The sequence below is a fragment of the Pyrus communis genome, chromosome 13 (genome assembly GCF_041283825.1).
Source record: "Pyrus communis isolate YQ-2024b chromosome 13, ASM4128382v1, whole genome shotgun sequence".
Lineage (NCBI taxonomy): Eukaryota > Viridiplantae > Streptophyta > Magnoliopsida > Rosales > Rosaceae > Pyrus > Pyrus communis.
The window spans coordinates 10594324-10613243 of NC_142577.1; positions in this window are offsets into that span (position 1 = coordinate 10594324).

The window sequence follows — 18920 nt, forward strand, 5'->3', positions numbered from 1 at the left end:
AGAAGTAAGTACAAGGGCATGGACACTTTATGTGCCATGATTCTTCACTTACAAATTGTTGTATGAAGAAATGAGAGTTGCCTTGAACAACTCTTGAAAGTTTGTTATTATGTTTAGAACATAATGGTTGGTTGACAAAAATAGTCCATTTATATGGACTTATGATGATTTTGAATCATTGAGTGTTGAAGTGTTAAACCACTTAACGAGACGGAAATTAGGCAAGGACTTCACATTTGTGTCCCTATGGTTCACTAAGTTTATTGTAAACTATATAGTGAACAATAACCACACACTCTCCAAATTGTTTGATGTGTATAACACAATTGAAATAAGTTTCAAGAGAGATAGTGGGAGTTTAGGGACCATGACTATTGTAGTCAAAAGGGAAGTCAAATGAAGAAAGCAAAAATAACTCCAAGGGAACAAACTTTCTTTATGAAAGGATGGACATTGGAAGGGGTATTTGCAAGAAATGTCTTGCAAGTGTCAAGAACACACCTTTTGAAGGTGTTGTAAAATGTTCTTGAATAAATTCAAAAATAGTTGGTTCTTCTACTTGAATACATGATTCTGTATTAGCAACTATGTTTTACAATCGTTGTAAAAGTGTGGCTAATAAGAAGTAGAAGATAAATGAGAGAAGAGAAAGTACTTCACATTCCAAACGTGAATTGAATATAGATCTCTGCGAAAGCGGATTGTACTTACTTCCTCATATGAACTACCAAAGAAATTGGAAAATACTAAAGATTGTCTTTACATTCCAATTTTAAGGAACTTAAATCCGTCACTATAGTAGAGGTGGATAAATGTTTTGTTTAACAAAACATTGTTCTTTATTAATCAATAATTAGATTATTGTAATCTAATTGGTTGTCTCTATAGTAGAGATGATGTGGTAGTTTAACTGTTTAGAATACGATGATGCTTAAAACCCAAAAGGTTGCAAGGGAGTGACTAATCCCAACTGAGTTGTGACACCTCTAAAACATAAATTACGAGTTGGTAATAGATGGATGCTTTGGATCGTTAGATCCGGATCCAATGCCTTCTTGTTAAAATTGTATAGAGGCGAAATGTTCGAATCTTTATTCTTTTGGAAAGAAGAAAGAATCACAAAATAGTTGAGGTTAATTCACTTAGATGTTAGTGGCACTTGTCCACAACATAATACTACTCATGTTGTATGACATTCACCGAAGATCACTCTCGGTTGGACTATAGTTTATTTTGAATAAACACAAGTCCGAATACTTTGCAAAAGGTTTCAAAGAATTCAAGAAATGTGAGTTGATGAGTAAGACGTCTAAAGTATTTACCTCCTTGGATTAGATCCAAGGAAAGATAACACTTTAGATGAGTTTCCTTGGAAGATATCAAGGAAAATAGCATCATAAGATAATGAATTTCTCCATTAGGAGAATAACGAACTTGAATAAAATTTAGTTCGTTGGATGTTATCTATTACCCATATATAGGATATATATACTTCTAAAAACAATATGATTGTCAATTAGAAGATCTTCCAAAATTTTCATAACTCCATAAGATGTAGTTGGAAAGAAAGACAAATCTTAAACATGTTAAGATTTGGAGTTGTGTTTGTTTGATATGATCAACAAAAAATAACAACCTAGTTCCTACACCACAAGCTCCAAGGTAGTCGAGAAGGATTTATAAACCGTCTCAGTTGAATGGTTTGGATATAATATGGGTTTCCGAAACCATTATTAAGATAGTCTTGATAATATATGTCTAAAACCATAAATCACAAGACAGGTTAGTTGTAGAGATCCATCCATCATGGATCTTAGCAAGCTAGTGGGAGCTATAAGCGTCTTATGAGAAAAGATCAATTGTTTGATTTCTCATAAAGATGTAAATGAATCTTTTGTTTACTAGGTTTACAAAAGATTAGTGGGAGTTGATCATTTGAATATATATACATGATATATATTAATTTTGAAAATGAAAGGAATTCTTCATCGTTAAAGTTATGACTTTAAACATTCTATAATGATAGAATGTATATGGGAGACATAGTCTATATACATGGGATGGAAATCTATAATGATAGATTTCAAGATATAATTGGATTATATCAATCCCTAAAATAGACAAGAGATGCTAGGAAGTTTCTCATATGATGATAAACTTCAATTAGAATGACAATTCTAGTGAGACTAGGAAGTTGTTCTTCTCAAAGGGAATGTACCCTTTGACTCCCAAAGAAATAATGCGTAAATAGAATCCTTTATGCATACGCAGAAAGGTGATTTACGTATTTCATATTGTATGAAAACATTGATATAAGTTGTACCTAGAACGGTACAAGATGATATCAGTGCAAGCCCAGGATCAGAACCATGGCAACTGTCAAGTGAATCCTTAGGTATTTAAGAAATACTAAGGATGGATTCCTCAAGAATGAGGAAGAATTAGAGTAACGTAATGGAAGCGTAAATGTATTAGATTATGAATCTAATCCATCATAGAATATCTCTTCATTATGAATGAAGTGATAATGAGATATCTCTTTATTATGACTAAAGAGATATTTGGGTGGAAACGTTAAAAGTAAATGACTTTAATGTGTTCCATCATGTATGCAAAATATATTGCCATATAGAAGCTTACAACATTGTTGTTTGGATGGGAAAGTTCATTCATGAACTCTCCATTCGGTTCCAACCAGAAAGTGTATGACACTAATGGGGCGATAGCTCAAGCCAGGGAATCAAGGTCTCATCAAGGTCCGAACTCAAATGAGAGACTGAACCACATGATTGAGAATCATGTATAATGGTGACGTCGTTATTCTCAAGGTTGCTTCTATGAATAACATATAAATATCCATTGTTTAGGCCTACTACTCAGCCATTTATGAAATGAATTACAGAAGAGGTATCATCAATGATGACTAAGCTGATTGGCTCTAGTGCAAGTGGGAAATTGTTGGAAATGTGCCCTAAAACCAATCATATGATGATACTTTACGGACATTTCAAACTAATGTAGTTTAAATGTAAAGGGCAAAGATTATTGTTTGAGCCGTCTCATATAAATGTTATATGCTTAAACGATAAGTCCAAGGAATATGTGATTGGAAGAATGCGATCTAAAAAAGTTAGATTCATGAGACCATTCTTTCGTTGACACATCCTAAACGTTCCTGATCATAGGATTGTCAATTGGGCATTGACAGTCCGTTAAGATCAGTACGTGCTATGTCTTCACTCAGGGAGAGTGACTAGTCTCGAGTCATTGGTGTGTGTGACATCAAGACAAGTACGTAGGTGCTCAATAGAGAATGAGTTCACTGAACACGATCAACGAAGAGTTTTCATATTCATGTCACATGAGAACTCATGGTTGGGATAATGCAAATTAGTCTTTTGACCTGAGGCATCACAGTTGTCTTGTGGTTAGGTCCTTAATCTTTGATTATGTCAAAGTCACTCCATCAGGAGGGTGTCCATGGCATCGTTGGGGTTAAGCCACTTAGCCATGGAGGCAAGTGAATGCGCAATAAGGGATCTCTAACCTTCAAACTGTTTGAGGGAGAATACTCTATGATATGATTAAGAATCTTTGGCCAAAGTATGAATGAGATTTAGGAATGTGTTCCAAATCACGTTCAAGGTAATCATATAAGCACAAGACTCACATTGGATAGTAGACATGAATAAACTATCAAACCAAACAATGTGGTCAAGAGTATTGTATTAGAGAAAGACCGTATTGCATTTGTAATCCTAAAACTGAATAGGTTCTCCACCTCTTCTGGTTTGCTTGGGTAACCATGACATGCTGCTAGGCGTCAACCATGGTTTGTGGAAGCCCTAAAAGTGTATTATCACTAACGGGAGAATTGAAAGTAAGTTTCAATTCACAATCGATTTGAAAGAGTTTGAATCGCCCACTGCCTCGCTAAAAGGAACCTAATGGATCGTACACCGTGTAAGGTAGAGATTGAAGATTCAACGAAGATGAGTAAGAATAATTAAATGGTTTAATTATTTATGGCAAGGATTAATTAATATGATTATTAATCAAACGAATAAGTTCGTTAAAAGACCTCGGGATAGTTTTGGACCTTAAGGCCCAATGGGCTTCGAACGTCAAGTCCATTGACTTAAGTTGTATGACAACTTAGTGAATAATGATTCACAAAGGCCCAAATAGCCCAATAAATCCCTAAGGCCGGCCATGTTAGAGAATGAGTGGTTTTGGACTTATTTACAAGTTTGCCACTCAAATGAAATAAGGAATAAGTATGACTTAATAGCCAAAATTCATTAAGGGTTTTTTTTTTGGGGAAAGGATGAGAACACAAGCTCTCCTTTCTCTCTAAAATTTCGGCCTCCCTTGAGGAAAACATCTAGCAATCTTACTTCCTCAAGGTCACTCATTTCTTCTTCAATCTTACCTTGGTGTGGAGACTTAGAGGTTCTCAATTTTGGGAACTTGGAGAAACCTTTTCATCCATCCAAATCCATGGATCTAAGATGCAAGGAATGAAGGCCCTCTCTTTGGGTGATTAGCCTTTGCTTATGCAAAGAGGAATCTACAAAGGTATTGATTTCTCAACTCACTTTGTTTTGAGTTGAGTCTTGGTTCACCTATCTACTAGGCTTTGAATTTCATGGGTAAATGTTTTGTTTTTAAGTGCATACAAGCATGATTCCGCCTTTAATTGTTAATTGCATGCTATTGATGTTGCTTAAATGAACATGTTTTTCACAAATCTTCCTTCATTTGGGTGTGTGTCCGTACGTATATGGTGAAAGGGAAGGGAAAGGGGCTCGGGATAGAGACAGGGAAAGGGACAGAAGGGTGTGCAGGTGTGGGAGTGTGTGTGTGTGGCCCAAAACGTGCCAACACACGCAAAAACAACCAATAAACGTAACAAAATCGAACTAGGGGCAAAACAGTCTTTTCACACGTACGCTTTTGATATTTTCGGGACGGGCTGTCACAAGCACTGCCTCACGACCACCACGACTACACCGCCCTTGAGCTCTTGTTGTAGTTGCTAGATTATCAGATCTCGGCTGTTGACCACCCAACAAGGTAATTACTAGTTCAAACTCCCAGATCTTGGCTGTGGCCCTAGAGCTCTTGTTAAATCTCAGACGAAGATGGCTTGTTGTAGATCGGAGAAGACGAAGATGCTTGTTGCAGATCGATGAGGTGAAAATGGCTTGTTGCAGATTGGAGACGAAGGTGGCTTGTTGCAGATCTAAGAAGACGGTGGGCGCGAGGCTCAAGATCAGAGAAGACGGTGGGTTCAAACGATTACTATGATTGTTTTGCTTTGAAAAAGGTTTTCGGATTTAGTAGGAGATATTGGACGTTTTAGGATTTGAATTTATATGATTCATTTGGTTAATTTGTATGCATGTCAACCTTTTTGAGGCAAATGGGTGTAGTAGGAAATACTGGAAATCCCAAAACAATCAAAATACTACTACTTTGAGAACATGAGTCGTTCAAATTCTTGTTGCAGATTATCCTAATGCTACTACTTGCGATTTGAGCATCTAGGTTATCCATGAAGGAAGATGAACGACGAGTTAAAAAAATTGTAATCGAATCTATGGACCCAGCTTGAATTGGCCCATTTCAAACAGCCTGAGTTAGATCTAGTTCCAAATTCAGAAATGACATTACTTGGCCCGGCCCGCCCCGTTGCATTTTAAAACGAGTCCAGTCCGGTTTTGTGAAATTTGTGCCCGGGCCGGCCTATGCTCACCTCTAATGAAGGGAGTTACAATTCAAGGTTCAGGAACCTTGCACGTTTATATGCTTTCACATTTTTCAAACTTGTAAATTAATGATTATGAATTTTATTTATTTTGTACTCCCTTAAAAATTCTATTCATGAGGGTTTGTATGGTTTTAATGACAATGTAACCATACTGAAAGTTAGAGGATGCGATCACGAGCGTTTGCATATTTTTTCACATTTCATACTTGTAAATTAATTATTATAAATGTTTTAAGGTATTTTTAAATTACTTGATATTTTTATTTTTTTTTTGTGTTTTATAATTTTTTTAATCTCACTCTTTGCCTATAATATACTATAAAAATAAATAAATAAATAAAACTTAAATTTTTTAAATTTATTAGAATACTAATAAAATAATTGTGACAGCCCATCCCGAATTATTTGTACCGTAGGTGTGAAATGACGATTTTGCCCTGGGTTGTTAGTGCCATTGTGGGGTGTTGTTTTGTTGTTCTTTTGGATTGTTGACTCAACTAGGACCACACACCCATACACACACACACACACACACCTGTGGATCTTTCTCTCTCTCTTCTCTCTCGGGATTTTTCTTCCATTTCCATCAAAGTGTACGGACAAACTTCCATCCAACCATTTCTGGCATGGATCGTGTTCATTGTTGGTGTTTTTGGACTCCTTTCAAGCTTAGGAATCGATTGGTGGTGGTGGTTAGACGTGAGACCTTTGAAAACCCGAGAACCAAGGAACCCCGATTTTGTGCATTGTTCATGCACACATGATTGTGAGGTTTTTAGAAGTTTTTAAGATTATAGTGAGTTTTAGGACACTCTCATGAAGCTCGAAGAAGCATTTTGGAAGAAATTGGACGTCGGGAAGGCCAGGAGTTGTGAGTTGCAGGTTTGGGCGGAATATTGAGGTTTCTTCGGCAAGATTCTATGAATTTCAGGGCTTGAAAGTATAAGGTTTTGTTCTACTTGTTGTAAGCTTCATTTTAGTACAAATTTCATGGAATTTGGTTAAGAAATGAAGAAGATATGAAGTTTTGAAGTTTTTCCAGTTTCCGATAAGAATTCGAGTTGTAGACGGCGGCGCTAACAGCAGCGACCAGCGAGACTCATTGGAGAAGACAAGGAATATTTTGTTAACTTTGAGGGAATATACTAACAGCGTCAGGTATATATAACGGTATATTCCATTTTTGGACGGAATATTCCCTAACGCCGTTAGGGTTTCCACACGCGTTCCAGGCACGTGCTCGTGCGTGGTGGCGCGTGGGTGGTCAGAAAATTATTTTAAAAATATGGGGATGTTCGTGAGTTTGAGTAGATCACGTTGGTATATTCAAACACCCTATTTGAGCATTGTATGAGAAGTTATTACCTAGTTTTGGTTATGTGCTTTAAATTGACGTTTTTATAGTTGTTTCGCATATAGGTGAGACCTATCCTGAGGACGATCGCAGTCACTTGAGGCTCGGGGGTTACGACCCTTCCACATACCAATGAGTGGGCTTTTGGTTTTCCGTATATACCTATATACTTGAGAATTTTCCTAGAAAATGAAATTAAATGTTTATATGTTTTAAAATGCCATGCATAGTGTTTTCCTATTTATTTATGCATTAGTAGTTGCTTATATGTATGTTTGGTGCTGCGGACACACAGGTAAGTGCTAGGTAAGTTTATAGTTATGGTTGTGAATTAGTGGTCATGTGAGATGCATTGAGAGCTCATAAACCTGCACCCCAGTGCTAGTGCTCCGGCCCAGAGTTAGGGCACAGTCCTGCACCATGCGCTCACCTTGCATCCAAGTTAGGTGCACAGTCCTGTCGTACAGACCACTATAGGTGGTTTTGACTCGTAGGTGACCCGCGATTATTCGCACAGTCTTCACGTGATCGTAGCACTTGAGCGTATTTACACCCAGTCCTGTCATACAGACCACTTTTGGTGGTTCCGACTCGTGTACAGGTATAGTTATTGAGATGTGGATTTGAGCTCTAGATTCAGCCGTACAGGTCACGTTAGGTGACTCCGGCTAACATATCATTTGATTTGATTGATATTACCTGGATTACGTACATCTTATATTGAGGTATTCATCATGGCATATTTATGAATGTTGTTATTCCAAGCATGATTTCGATATATTCATATATTCTATTTTCTAGGAAATTATACAGGTTTTACAGAAAGGGGTTAGAATTTTTGAGAAATGAAATGATTTTGAAAAGCTTTGTTTTTGCCCACTCATACTTTCTGTTTTGCGCCCCTCTAGGTTCTAGTTGGAGTGTTCTTTTGGTGGCTTACGAGGAATTCACGACATCCCTGACAGATTATCACCAATGTAGGAACACCTTTGCGTGTTGTATACTAATGTTGTTTCTTCTGGACTGCACTTAGGCTTTTGTGCTCTAACTATGTTTATCACACTTAATCTTGCACTTGTTTTTAACTAGCTATCTTGTAGTTTGGTTTTTATTTATTCGTAATTTTATTATTACTATTGCTTCCGCACTGTGCACATGGCTATGTCACCCTCGCGTGACGGCCATCACGCCTTGATTTCGGTCGGGGTGTGCCAATAATACGTAGTTAAAATACGATATATACATGTACACTATGGCTATTGTATTTTATAGTAAGTTTTTTTAGTAGTTTAGAAAATTAAAATCATCAAAATAACTTTTTTCTTAACGTGTCGAAACAGGTTACTTGTGTGTTATACGTGTAAACCTGTTAATGACCCGTTATTAATGGGTTCTTACTGTGTGACTTGACAACAACCCGATTAGTTATTGTGTTGACCCGAAACCCGTTATTTTTATGTCGTGTTAATAGGTCATGTAAGAAATTGCCAGGTTTATGGACAGAGTTAAATATTGAATTCCAAAATTAATTTAGTCTCACATTGTATCAAACGCATCATTATCCTTATACTACTTAGCTAGTCAAGTTCATTTTTTATGTCACAACCCGTCCCTAATTTTACGATTTTATTAATTTTAAATGAGTGAATTGACGAGAATGCCCCTAGAGGTGAGATTGTTGACTTTTGTTGACTGTCTTTTTGTGATGCGTACGAGCTGCTATTTTACCGTATTATAGAAGTACTCGATGGTAGGAATTCGTAAGTTCAAGCGGAATCGAAATTGAAGTTACAATGAAAGTTTTACGGAACTACAAATCCAAAAAATACTTTGTAAAAATACTATTTATTATTTTATCTATTTTTCATAATTATTATATTACTATTGTAATAATATTCTATTATTATATAATTATTTTTAATATTATTTGGGGGGATAGTTTAATATTTTAATAACTCTCCATTTCTCTCTTACCAGGTGGCTCTCGCCCGGGCTCTCTAGAAATCTCTCTCGAACTCTCTCCTTCTCTCAGCTCTTCGTTACTTTTTCACTTATTCTCCTTCTCTTTGTGATTCAACACCACCACCACCACCTTTTCGCCGTCGTCTCCGGCAAACATCAGCACTCTGTCATCACCATCCAAATGTGCAACCAAAGACGAGGAACAGAGCTTTGAGCTTGCTTGTTTCTCTCATTTGCAAATGGAAACAAGCCATCGACAAAACCGTGTTCTCTAACGGAACCTCTACTTTCCGACTAGGCATAAGCCTTCGGGAACTCCCTCTTTCTTCATTTTTCGTCATTTAGTATCAAATTTAGGTGTGGTGTGTGATTTTTGGACTGGCTTAATGGAAGGAAACAAATCGGAAAGTTTTCCCAGATTTTTTGACGAGCTTGAGAATGTTGCGGACCATTTTTGGCCAACTCCGACCACGGTTGGGCCTTGAATGGGTATAGTTCGAATCCTTGTCTCCCTAGCTTCATTTTGGTTTTTAAAATTTTTCATTTTGGTTGAGTATTGAGGTAGAACGCAGCCTCTATGATTCTGGCCAAATCCGGCCTTCTTCTTCATTGGGTCAGGGTGACCCGCGAGCCCAAACGGGTTAACCCAACTTGGTACAAAAGAAAAAGGGCTTAAGCCTAAACCCAACCCAAACCTTAAGCCCGCGTTGTTCCAACCCAACCCATTTCCAAAATGGGCTCAGAATTCTGGGAATATTCTTTAAAATATTCATAGAATATTCTTCATGTTGACATTTTTGAAATTTTCTCGGAAACCCCCTAAGTTAATTTCGACATTTCGAGTCTGTTTTTAACATTCATTTAGTCAAATTCCAAAGTTTTAATATAGTTGATCGTTGAGGTGGCTCAATTGACTTTTTAGGGTTGATCGTTGACTTTTCGTTGACTTTTTACAAAATTTGCCCAGGACCCTTCTTAGTGCATTTTGAATCGCTGATTCCGAATCCGCCGTCCATTTCTCCAAATTCAAATGTTCTAATTAATTTTTTTTACTAATGGATCTCTATTATGCTTAGGTACAATTAGCATGCGCGATCCGTATTTACTCGTTCGAACGGCTACGACCTCGCAAATACCTGTGAGTGGACCTTTTCTTTTACAGTGTGTGTGTGTGTGTGTGTGTGTGTGTGTGTGTGTGTGTGTTAGTTTCCATTTATATATTTCATAAAGAATTTTCTACGTTACACCTAGATTAGGTTAACGTATATAAGCATTAGCGTATTGACGAAATCCATGATATTATAATATGTCCCATGGGATGCGCATGTATGCGTATTAATATGGATACTTTAATTGTATTTACAGTCATGAATATTTCACTGATTAGAATTATAGAATTATTGAATTATCAAGTACCATTGCATGATCATGTTTATGTTATCTGCTCATCGTCTGCTGCATTGGTATTTGCACTCGCCCAGAGCCAAGGCCAATTTTTCACATGTATGTTCACAATGCACCGTACTCTTACTTTAGATCCATTGTAGGTGCTAGTATTGTCCTAGATTTCTATAGGCAATTACGACTCGTATGTGATGCACATAGCGCCAGTCTTCACGTGATTGTCGTACAATAGCGTAAATCATTATTACACCTAGTCTTGTTCATGTCAAAATATTTTTGCATGAACTTGTGTGTCAACATATATCGATGAGCACTCAATATGATATGTTAATTTATGCAAGATTATGTGATTTTTGGATGTTAGATGTTTATTTACGAAATATTGTGACATATTGAATTCTTGAGATATTGCAGGTTACGATAAGTATTTTCATACTATACGTTGTATGTATATTTTGAAAACTATACTTGTTTTACGGTAAGGGGTTATTATGTTTTGAAAAGATTTTTACAAAACTTTATTTTTAGGCATACTACCTTTGTTTTCTTTTTTTTTTTTTTTGCCATTCCAGGTTTTAGTAGCTGAGCTTTCGTATCGACAAGGATTCTTGGCAAATCTTGGTATTGGAGGTTACCTTTGATGGTATAATTCTCATTCTACTCTTACTATACTTTACTTATGCTCTAGCATCACATGTGAAATGAGTTCATTCCTGCTCAGATGGGCACTCTTCCATTTAGGCACTTCTAGATTTAAATTTACTCATATTTTTCACATCACTACACTTTATGGCTTCATCACCTTCCTGGTGTCGACCAGCACAGCTCGATTCAAGTCCAGGTGGACATTCCGGTTCAAGGTGTGTTAGTTTGGCATCAGAGCATAAGTTTGGGCAGTATTGCATTCATCACACGCGTGATGTAGGCATTCTCGGTTTATAAACCTAATGTTGGATCTTACCATCTTGTCGAACACGAAAAATGTGTTAGCTTTTCCTAAGTTTTGGGCAATTTAGATGACTTATTTACTCTTTAGATGATCGTTTTGGTGAACGCCTTTAGATTTTAAGTGAAGAATTTCCTTGCCAACGAAAGATTTAGGTTGGAGACAAGTTGATGGCCCTCAAGCAGGGCTATTATATTGATAACTATGCACCACCAGAGATTTATCAATTAATCCCATCACTATTCTTCAGCCATCATTACCACACCTTTTGAAATGGAAACCATAATTAGTTTTGATTCTTTGGCTATACCCCTTAGTATACCACCTATTAGAATGCCTATGAAGCTTTACTTTTCATCGACATCTCTGAAAATATCTTGAACGACAATGTGGTGCTAAAGTGGTAGCACTTGATAGAAGAACTTCTGGGGGACTGTCACTTTTGGTCCCTGATGGCATTAATTCTTCAAATGTACTAGCATAGTTTCGAATCTTCAGGAGGACGATCGAATCTCTTTAAGCCCATTCTAACGTAAGCTATTAGCAAATTTCTCTTTCTGGCCTTAGGACATTTCAACTAACACTAGTTCCTAGAATTTCTTTTGATGTTGTACTCATCAATTATGATGAGTATAGTCATAGGGGTATGAGTTGTTATACCTTCGGTTAACAGAAATCCTAGAAGTAGTAACCAATTTCCCTTAGAATCAATGAAACCAATTTATAGGATCAATTCCTTACAAATCATCTGAAAACCATCCACCCGAGCGGGCTCAAACTTGTAATCAGCCTACGCTGGCACTACTAATTGACGATATTGTCTGATATCCAGAAGCTGTCAACCAATATTCATGCAGTATGATTTCTGATACTAGACACATGCTAGTATCTAGGAGTGATACATTTGGGCCAAAATGATGGTTCATAGTTTCAAGGTAAAGAACAATATCAAAATATCTTCAATGCATTAATTAATGGCACGCCTAATAGACTGAGTAACAGTGACTACTGGAGCCGAAGAATTTACAATCGTGTAAAATTAGGAGCAAGCCTTGTATTAGGATAGTAAACTCATAGTTGTGTTAACTATATTACTTAGTTAGGTAACTCGAACATTCTTGACCAGTCATTCTTGTGGTCACATCCACCAGCAAATAATAGATTTGAAGCACGAGTTAAATTTCTGCTATAAAAATGAATTGAGTATCAAGAAAGCTATGAAGACCTATTAGTATGTGTCGTAGAGAAAGAAAGTAGTGTTGTACGTTTCAATGATGCCTAGCATTGACGTCATTTCTCAAAACTTTACTTGAGATATCACTAATGCGGGAAGTAGAATACACCATCGATCCACTTTCTCGTACTAATACAAATTTTCCTTGCATCTTCTTAAACAACTCTGAAGTCATTTAGAAACTTAGTTACAAAAACTTACCGATTAGGAATTTACCCAACCAAAAACTTTATCTAAGGAACCTCAAACCTATTTGGAAAAGTGAAAGACAAAACCTTAGGATTGTACCTAGACTTCTGGCAATTCAATCGGTGACAACTAAAACCATTAACCCATATTTCGAATTGATGGTCTCTCCGATCAACGTCTTGAGCCTCAGTTTTCTTTCATAGCCCGACGAATTCAAAGTAGTCTTGTCGACGGTTTTGTCACCAACCCCAGCAACGAGAGCAAATTTTCTAAACACCGACAACTAGCTTTAGACCAATTTCCTCAAATGTTAGCTTTGTTTAAATTGGTTCTTTTCTTGGGAGACATGATCTGAGTAGATGACATTCTTTTCTTTTCCCCAAAAGGTTGCAAATGTAGAAAATTGGATGTTTCCCACAAGTTGCGATGGAATACATGTTATCTTTAGCTTTGTCAATTTTTATTAGTAGCTTGTTAACGACTTTTCAGCTGTAACGTTTCTTCTCACAAGTTGATCGAGGAAAATTAGTTTAGTTTTAGACGTTAAATGTGAATAAAATTGTGACAACTAAGATGTTGTCTTGTTTTGACCATTGTTCGTACGCTCTCCAATGACACCGATTATTTTGAAGTCTATTGTGATGGTCTACTAAATGATGTGACTGCATACCCATGTAGCGACATGGAGTATTGCTTATGCTTCCCGATGGTTGAAACCGTACTAAATGAACCATCTTATTCATGACCTAGAGTCAACAATTACCATCTTTACTTGAAAACCAGATGACACTTCTCTAGGGAGAGACATGTCCAAAATCTTTACCAACCTTATATCTCTCAAATACATCTTCATTTGAAAGGAACCAGGTTTCTGATAGCGACGATGGAAGAATCAAATCCACACCTACGATTGCACTATCGTGTATCATGCTAGCTGTGCAAATGTAGTTACTATTTACCACAACAAAAGACATCTACCCTTGAACACCTTCGGCCTGTCCTATTCCATTTCCTTTGGAATTCATGAGTAAAGATACAACGTTACCTACAAATCATCAAGAAATTGTCTGAGTAGTTATAATCATTTTTCATATCCGAATGGAGATGGGAAATATCACCATAAGCTCCAGGTATGAGATATTTTGTACATGTGGAGATCATGATGATGTTTCGGTGATTATCGACCGACTTGATATGTCAACTCACTTTTCGTTAGTCTAAAGGGACGACATTTTAGATCACTTGGTAAAATACCTCATTCTTGAAATTATCAGATTTTCTGGTGTTTTGACCAGCGTATACTCTGACTATGATTCCATGATCTCCTTATTGTGCCGGAAAACATTCTAGTCAACCTTGAGTACGTGTCTACCCTACTACACTTCATATTATTTTTTTAGGCAGATAGACTGTCTAGGAGAACCTGTTGGGCATTTAAACTTTAGTTGTGACCATTAATGCCTCAATCACCTAACAAATATTCTGTTGAATGAATCCTTACTGTTGGTGATCGAATCTCCTAGAAGCTACCATGGTAGCGAGATGTCATGCATTCAATCCAATTACTAGTATTCTAGATTTGATGGACTTGTTTTGACCCTCAAATTCTTGAGTGTTCTTTTAGTCTTCTCGACATAGTTTTTCGCTTAATTCGAGAGAATTTCACTATGAATTTGCTCGCTAAGGCGTTGTGAACTACATTGTTCAGCTACATGGTGTGTATGTCACTATTGTGTCTCACTGTGATACACGTTTCACTTCCAAATCTTGGGAAGTCTTCTTGAAAGCTATGGGTACTAAGTTGTTATTCAATACCACATTTCACCCTCAGACTAAGGGCCAGTCTAAATGAATTATCTGGACTTTGGAGAACAAATAGCTTTTGTTTGTTATGCAGTTTTTGCGTGGTTATGATAGATATCTACCTCTGTTTAAGTTGTGTACAATGATAGTTATTATTCTGGTTTGGCTTTGGTATTGTTTGAGCAGTGGTATAGAGATTTTATGCATAGTACATGTTTGACATTGCAAAAAGGTATTCGAATGATCGAGATTACAATATAGGAAATTGTGTAATGTTGACGTTGTCACTCGAGAGGTATTTTGTGAACATGATCGAGGCGCTAATTAGATGATTTATGTGTATTTACCAATTGGGGGCATGATGGTAATATTGCACCCTCGGAAATTTCTTACTTGAGCACTCACTCGCCCAATGAATAAGTTATCGATATTACGTCTGGAGCCCGCAATACCGACACTATTGTCTTGATAAGGAAGTAAGAAAGTAGGCTCGTCTATGTTCGTATTTTTATATATTATTTGGACTTGACCCAAAGATACTACAAGCTTATTCTTAGAGTACGTGACGCTAGGAGTGCGTAGGCAAAATTTTTCTATGTTGAATTTTGATTTTAGTACAACTATTTTAACTTTACTTTATTATGTATGTATTTTGACGTTATGTTATTATATATCTAATATTTGACTTTATGTTTTTATAAAAAAAAAATAAAATTGTATTATAGTATCGTACTGTAGGAGAAGGAAAGTTTGAGTTTGAAGGCATGAAAGAGGAATCATTGCAATCTAATCACGATAGAATGACATTCTCTTTTATGCAACCGCTCTAATTTGATATCTCCTTTATTTATATTTTTCTGGTATCTTTTCACAATTTTTTGTATAACAATTTAAGTCAAATTTCAGGGACGAAATTTTTTAAGGTGGGTAAATTGTGACAACCTGTTCCGAGATGCGAGATTGGTCGCTTATGTTGACCGCCTTTTGGTGATGCATGCATGCTCCTATTTTACCGTATTCTTGAAGAACTTGGTGGTACAAACGCGTAGGTGCACGCGAAATTGAAATCGGATTTACAATGGAGGTTTTACGGAGAATCCAAAAAATACTTTGTAAAAATACTATTTATTATTTTATATATTTTTCATAATCATTATATTACTATTGGAACAATATTTATTATTATTTATTATTTTAATATTATTTGGTGAATATTTTAATATTTTAAATAACTTATTTTTGGACCGTGGGGCCCACACCTCACAATTTTCCACTTCTCTCTTGCCGCGTGGCTCTGTCCCCGGGCTCTCTGGAAATTTCTCATTCTCTCAGCTCTCTAGTACTCTTTCACTGACTCTCCCTTGCTCTGTGATTCAGCACCACGACCACCATCTCTCGCCATTATCTTCGATAAACGTACCACTCTGTCATCACCACCCAAATGTGCAACCAGAGATGAGGAGCAGAGCCTTGAGCTCGCTTATTTCTCTCTCTCATCTTTCTCATCTACAAATGGAAACAAGCCGCCCGCGACACCATGTTCTCCGACAAAACCTTTGCTTTCTAACTAGGGGTAAGCCTTGGGAACCCCCTATCTTCCTTTTTCGTCGTTTAGTATCAAATTTAAGCGTGGTGTGTGATTTTTGGAATGGTTTAAAGGAAGGAAACACATCGGAAAGTTTTCCCAGATTTTTTGGCGAACCCGAGAATGTTGCAAGCCATTTCCAGCTAACTCCAGCCACGACTGGGCCTTGAATGGTATAGTTTGAATCCTTGTCTACCTAGCTTCGTTTTGGTTTTCAACTTTTTGATTTTGGTTGATTATGAAGGCCGAACGCAGTCTCTATGATTCCGGCCAAATCCAGCCTTTTTCTTCATTGGATCCGACAACCTGCGAGCCCGAACAAGTCAACCCGACCCGATATAGGAAAAAAAATAGAAGGGGGCTTAAGCCCAAACCTTAAGCCCATGTTGTTCCAGCTCGGCCTATTTCTAAAAAGGGCTTAGAATATTCTGGGAATATTCTTTGGAATATTCTTCGAAATATTCATCGTGTTGACTTTTTCTCAATTTTCTTGAAAACCCTCTTAGACTAATTTCGACGTCCCCAGTCTATTTTTGACATCAATTTAGTGAAATTTCAAAGTTTTAACGTAGTTGATCGCCGAGGTGGCTCGGTTTATTTTTTTAGGGTTGACCGTTGACTTTTCGTTGACTTTTTACAAAATTTGTCTGCGACTCTTTTTAGTGTATTTCAATGCACTGATTCCGAATCCGTCCATTTCTCCAAATTGGAACATTTTAATTGAGTTTTACTAATGGGTCTCAATTATGCTTAGGTACGATTATCACCGGCGATCCGTATTTACTCGTTTGAACTGCTGCAACCTCGCGAATACCTATGAGTGGGTCTTTTCTTTTATATAGTACATATATATTTGTTAGTTTCCATTTATATATTTGATAAAGAATTTTCTACGTTACACCTAGATTTTGGTTAACGTATATAAAAATTAGCGTATTGACAAAATCCATGAAATTATACTATGTCCTACGAGATGCACATGTTTGCGTATTAGTATTGATACTTTAATTGTATTTCCGATCATGAATAGTATTTCATTGATTAGAATTATTGAATTATCAATTACCATTGCATGATCATATTTACATTATTTGCTCATCGTGTGCTGCACTAGTGTTAGTACTCGCCTGGAGCTAGGGCTAATCTTTAACGTGTATGTTCACTTTGCACCATACGCTCACTTTGGATCCATTATAGGTGCCAGTCCTGTCTTAGATTGCTATAGGCAATTATGACTCGTATAGGATGTGCATAAGGCCAGTCTTCACATGATTGTAGTACTAGAGCGTAAATCATTATTACACCATGTCATGTTCATGTCATAATATCTCTGCATGAACTCGCGTGTTAGCATATATTAATGAGTACTCGATATGATATGTTTATTTATGCGAGATTATGTGATTTTCGAACGTTAGATGTTTATTTACGAAATATTGTGATGTATTGAATTCTTGAGATATTGCAGGCTACGGTACGTATTTTCATACTATATGTGTAGTATGTATATTTTGGAAATTATACGTGTTTTACGGCGAGGGGTTATTACGTTTTGAAATGATTTTTACAAAACTTTATTTTTAGGCCCAGTCACCTTTGTTTTTTTCCCCCCCTCCAAGTTTTAGCAGTTGAGCTTTTGTATCGATGAGGATTGTTGGCAAATCTTGGTATTGGAAGTTACATTCAATGGTATAATTCTCATTCTACTTTTACTATACTTTACGTATGCTCTGGCATCACTTGTGAAATTGGTTCATTTGGGCTCACATGCACACTCTTGCATTTAGGCACTTCTAGGTTTAAATTTACTCACATTTTCCACATCATTACACTTTATGGCTTCGTCATCTTCTTGGTATCGGCCATCACAGTTCAATTTAGGGTCCAAGTGGACATTTTGGTTCGGGGTGTGTCATTTTATCTCCAACAACACTCTTTATTTTAACAAGCATTAGCATATGCCGACACACTTTATACATGTGAACATTTTTTATTTTTGTTTTTGAAATGCGAAGGAGAGGGAGATAGAGAACGTGGGAGTAGGAGTGAGGAGTGGGGAAAGGGGTTTTTGTTTCATATTTTTTTAATATTAGATTTATTGTAAAATCACATGTAGATGAAGTTTAAATGAAAAACAACAAAATTTAGTTTTGTGGAATCACATTACCGCCCATAATTTGTTTGTTATGATAGAATTCTAAATAGCATTTTCATCATCTTTTAGTCGACAAAAATGATTTTGTTAATAAGTGGTTTAAATTGGAATATTTTATTATTTACCAATTTAATCTTTTTATATTCATTCATTTTACTTTACCAAAAAAACCTGCTTTCTAGAAGGGATCCTCTTCGGATCCCTTCCACAGTGTCCTAGGGATCCACCAATTCGGACCTTTAAAATTTGATCCAACGGCTACAAATAGGGGCCCACTTTAAAAGTTATAGTAACTTTAATCATTGGATCAAATTTCAAAGGGTCCGGATTAGTGGATCCCTAGGACTTGGTGGAAAGGATAAGGAGAGGATCCCTTTCCTTCTAGAACCACCAGTTCTCCTATTTATGGCCCTCTCATTTCCTTTCCTCCTTTTATCACTCTGTTTATTCGATCGCTCTCTGTTCTCTCCCTCTTAAATGAAAGTTGAAAGTTGCCGCTCCCTCTCTTATTTTCT